The sequence below is a fragment of the Salvelinus sp. IW2-2015 genome, linkage group LG3 (genome assembly GCF_002910315.2).
Source record: "Salvelinus sp. IW2-2015 linkage group LG3, ASM291031v2, whole genome shotgun sequence".
Taxonomy (NCBI): domain Eukaryota; kingdom Metazoa; phylum Chordata; class Actinopteri; order Salmoniformes; family Salmonidae; genus Salvelinus; species Salvelinus sp. IW2-2015.
The window spans coordinates 34,669,192-34,674,569 of record NC_036840.1 but is presented as its reverse complement, the minus strand read 5'-3'; the positions used below and the strand labels follow the sequence as shown (position 1 = coordinate 34,674,569).

The 5,378-nt window shown below is 43.0% G+C and overlaps 1 pseudogene; it reads right to left on the bottom strand.

Moving 5' to 3' along the window:
• Positions 1-5,378, bottom strand: part of LOC111980852 (ankyrin-2-like) — a 371,288-nt pseudogene that overhangs the window by 42,583 nt on the left and 323,327 nt on the right.

The following is a 5,378-nucleotide window of genomic DNA, read 5'->3' as shown; positions in this document are numbered from 1 at the left end:
TTAAAAGTTTGGACACACCTACTCATTCAAGGGTTTTTCTTTCTTTTTTTTTATATTTTCAACATTGTAGAATCATAGTGAAGACATCAAAAACATGAAATAACATACAGTTGAAGTCAGAAGTTTACATACACCTTAGCCAAATACATTTGAATTCAGTTTTTCACAATTCCTGACATTTAACTAGTAAAAATTCCCTGTCTTAGGTCAGTTGGATCACCACTTTATTGTAAGAATGTAAATGTCAGAATAATAGTAGAGAATAATTTATTTCAGCTTTTATTTCTTTCATCACATTTCCAGGGGTCAGAAGTTTACATACACTAAATTAGTATTTGGTAGCATTGCCTTTAAATTGTTTAACTTGGGTCAAACGTTTCGGTAGCCTTCCACAAGCTTCCACAATATTGGTGAATTTGGGCCCTTCCTCCTGACGAGCTGATGTAACTGAGTCAGGTTTGTAAGGCCTTCCTTGCTCGCACACGCTTTTCAGTTCTCCACAAATTTTCAAGGATTGAGGTCAGGGCTTTGTGATGGCCACTCCAATACCTTGCTTTGTTGTCTTTTAAGCATTTTGCCACAACTTTGGAAGTATGCTTGGGGTCATTGTCCATTTGGAAGACCCATTTGCGGACCAAGCTTTAACTTCCTGACTGATGTCTGAGATGTTGCTTCAATATATTGACAATTGTCCTGCTTTGTGATGCCATCTAATTTTGTGAAGTGCACCAACCACCCTGACATGCAAAGCCAGCACCCCCAACATATGCTCCACCCGTGCCAGGTTGATGGTGTTCCTTCGACTTGCAAGATCCTTTTCTCCAACATACATGGTCATTATGCAATTATATTTTGTCATCCCGAGCTCCAAACACTTTGTCTGAGTGCAGTTGCAACGTAGTTGGCTTATGCGGTTGGCAGTTCTCCTTGCTGAGCGCCTTTCAGGTTATGTCGATATAAGCTCATTTTACTGTGGATATAGATATTTTTGTACCTGTTCTCCAGCATCTTCATAAGGTCATTTGCTGTTGTTCTGGGATTGATTTGCACTTTTCGCACCAAGTACGTTAATCCTAGGAGACAGAACGTGTCTCCTTCCTGAGCGGTATGGTCCCATGGTGTTTATACGTACGTACTATTGTTTGTACAGATGAACGTGGTACCTCAGGCATTTGGAAATTGCTCCCAAGGATGAACCAGACTTGTGGGGGTCTACAGTTTTTTTGGCTGATTTCTTTGATTTTCCCATGATGTCAAGCAAAGAGGCACTGAGTTTGAAGGTAGGCCTTGAAATACATCCACAGGTACACCTCCAATTGACTCAAATGATGTCAATTAGCCTATCAGAAGCTTCTAAAGCCATGACATAATTTTCTGGAATTTCTCCAAGCTGTTTAAAGGCACAGTCAACTTAGTGTATGTAAACTTCTGACCCACTGGAATTGTGATACTGTGAATTATAAGTGAAATTATCTGTATGTGAACAACTGTTGGAAAAATTACTTGTGTCATGCACAAAGTAGATGTCCCTAACCGACTTGCCAAAACTATAGTTTGATAACAAGAAATTTGTGGCTGGTTGAAAAATGAGTTTTAATGACTCCAACCTAAGTGTATGTAAACTTCCGAACTTCAACTGTATATATTCAACTGTAACCTCAAAAAAGTGTTAAACAAATTAAAATTATATTTTATATGTGAGACTCTTCAAAGTATCCACCCTTTGTCTTGATCACATCTTTACACACGCTTGGCATTCTCTCAACCAGCTTCACTTGGAATGCTTTTCCAACAGTCTTGAAGGAGTTCCCACAATCCTGAGCACTTGTTTGCGGTTTTTATTTCGGTCTGCGATCCAACTCATCCCAAACCATCTCAATTGGGTTGAAGTCGGTGATTATGAAGGCCAGGTCATCTGATGCTGCACTCCATCACTTTCCTTCTTGGTCAAATCCCCCTTACACAGCATTGTTCCTGCCCGTCATTGAAAATAAGAATTTGTTCTTAACTGACTTGCCTAGTTAAATAAAGGTTAAAATAAAATAAAAATAAAAATTACCAGATGAGCACAGTACAGTGTGTCAACTACAATACCTATGGGACAGTCATGCTAAACGGAGGAGCATCCACCATGTACCAAATTAACCAATAAAACGATGAGGTTGAACAGACAGACAGACGGCACTAAACATTGAAGGCCAACCACAAGTTAAGGAGACAAAAGGTAAGTGGGTAGTGTCTGAGATGTTACGACAGAGAGCACAAGTGGATCACGCCCCTAGCACGCCACTAGCACGCCACTAGCACGCCACTAGCACGCCACTAGCACGCCACTAGCACGCCACTAGCACACATATCATCCAGGTGAGGTCACAGACACGGACACAAACACAACACATCACAGAGGTGGGTCGTAATATAAAAGGAGGGTGATATCAAATGGAACCAGTAGCAGTAGCATCCGTGGATTGTTTCATATGCGGGTTTTTTTCTCCCCTACCCGAGGAATTTTGTCCCGGGTGGCCCGAGCTGCAGGATGCGGCTAACGAGGCTCTCACCCTCGTTAAGAGGGGGTGGGGCAGTGGGAAGGTGCAGTTTACTGTGAGACCAACCGTCCGTTAGCAGCAGTAGGGGAAAGAGAGCGGGAGTAGTCAGAATAACGGGTGACTAGTGTATACTGTTGGGTTTTGGCTGAGTGGAGTGGAGGCCATCAATAGGATGTAACGCTATAAAACACTGGGCTTTAAATATACAGGGACTTTCAAAGTGGAAGTTATTATATTATTGGTAGACAGCCTCTCCTAGTGGTTTACCAATCTACATATCAAATCAATCATGGAGCAATGCTTATTTTTTGCAGTTTTTTCTTTCCATGTGGAATTTTTTGTTTCCACGTGTCTTATAGAAACAGTTCGCTTTCACATGAAGAGTTGATTTAGAGTTAGAATGTGGCCAGGCTGTTAAAAAGGTAACAAGCAAGGCCCCTGGCGCTGGGAGGAAGCAAAGAGCAGAGATAGCTTTATTAAGGCATAGACAGGGTGAAATGAATCTGAGAAAATGAAGAGGGGCCGCAAAATTCTCAGGTTTTCATTCATACAGTGAGCTTACAGTGTCCTTTGACGAACACACTCTCTCTTCTGTTTCTATCCTAGCACCCACTCTGCTCTGTCACAACATAGATCTCTGACATCACTTCTCTTTATTTCATTCTCCCTCGCTCTGTTTCTCTCTCTCTCACTCTCTCACTCTTTCTTCCTCTTTCTCCCAGGATTCTGTATACTCCTACCTCTCTCACACTAACCCTCTCCCTCAATCTCTCCATCTCCGGTATCTTACCCGAGGAACTGGGCTCCGACAGGCCCCACCTCGATCAGCCTGCTGGCCAGGCCCTCTCCCTCCACCATGGGAGGCATGGTGGCCAGGCGGTGCCTCTTTACCAGCCGGCAGGTCACCCGCGTGGGAGCGCTGCACTTCCGCGGTGGGATGATGATGCGCAGGCCGTTGTGGCGGCAACCCCGCATGGCTCCGCCCCTGGCGTCAACCATGAAGCTAACCAGGAAGCTGTGAAGGGAATGGGCGGGGACAGATATTATGTTTACAAAACAAAAATATWATGTTTTATATTTAGGCATTGTCTCTTTGTACCAGATGAGGCTGGTGGGAGGAGCTATAGGAGGRCAGGCTCATTGTAATGGCTGGAATGGAATTAATGGAACGGAGTCAAACGTGKTCTCCATGTGTTTGATACCATTCCATTTATTCCATTCCAGCCATTACAATGAGTCCCTCCTCTTATAGCGCCTCCCACCAGCCTCCGCTGCTTTGTACATTACCCTTTACACAGATAACGTACATTACATGATGTACATTACAGAAAAAATAAGGATTTTTGACTTGATAATTACGGTCAAATATGAATCCATGTTAAAACAGACATAAGAATTACAGTTTCACTGCATGCCCACACCCACATGCAAACACACAAGACACAAGTGAGAGGGGAATGGGTGTGATGATAACACTACATACTGTAGTACAGTTAATGTAATAGCGCTGCTACTAAYGCACTTCACCTGTGACACCATTATGTTATGTAAAGCAAATAAACCATTAAAATGACACTCCGACACGTAGACAATACGGCACAACGTCCAACATGGAGATCAAACACACAAACACAAGACTTTGCAGCTGTGAATTGACCCAACACAGAGAATCAACAAACAAAATGGCCACCATGAGTCGGCAGGATTCAACCAAGATGGACACAATGGCTGACCAATAATGATGAGGAAATGTGTGTGACTTTGATGCAGCACTAGGTGCAAAAGATGTCTTCCATCTGATAAAAGTGGACTATGTCCCTTATAAAGAGGCCTGTGTAAAAATGAATGGCAAAGTGATCGCAAGCTAAAACGGGGGAATAGGTGAACATGGGCAACATCTGTTAGTAGTGTTGCTGCACTCGCATTCAGGCATTTTTGACACACACACACACACACACACACACACACACACACACACACACACACACACACACACACACACACACACAAGCGTTCTAGTGGGTCAGACACTGCAGCGTTAGGTCAGACACTGCAGCGTAGCGTTTAGACAAAGACACTGCAGCGTTGGTTGTCAGAGACTGCAGCGTTAGGTCAGACACTGCAGCGTTAAGTCAGACACTGCAGCGTTAGGTCAGACACTGTAGCGTTAGGACAGACACTGCAGTGTGGTCAGAGACTGCAGCGTTAGGTCAGACACTGCAGCGTTAAGTCAGACACTGCGTTAGGTCAGACACTTTTGTGACCATCCTTACTCAAACTCACACCTTTTGTGACTTTTCTATATCAGATAAATTACATTTAAAAGGCTAAGATCCCTTATTGATGTCACTTTCAATATTCTAATACTGCAGCTTTTACAAATGACCAAATATTACAACCCTTTTTATTGAAGTAATCTATACTGAGTGTACAAAACATTATGAACACCTGCTCTTTCCATGACATAGACTGATCAGGTGAATTTAGGTGAAAGCTAAGATCCCTTATTGATGTCACTTGTTGAATCCACTTTTTATGCCTTGAGACAATTGAGACATGGATTGTGTTTGTGTCATTCAGAGGTGAATGGATAAGACAAAATATTTAAATGCCTTTGAACGAGGTTTGTGTCAAGAACTGCAACACTGCTTGGTTTTTCACTCTCAACAGTTTCCCGTGTGTATCAAGAATGGTCCACCACCAAAGGACATCCAGCCAACTTGACACAATTGTGGGGAAGTTGGATTCAACATGGGCCAGCATCCCGTGGAATGCTTTCGAACACTTGTAGAGTTCCATGCCTCAATAATTGAGGCTCTGTTCTGAGGGTAA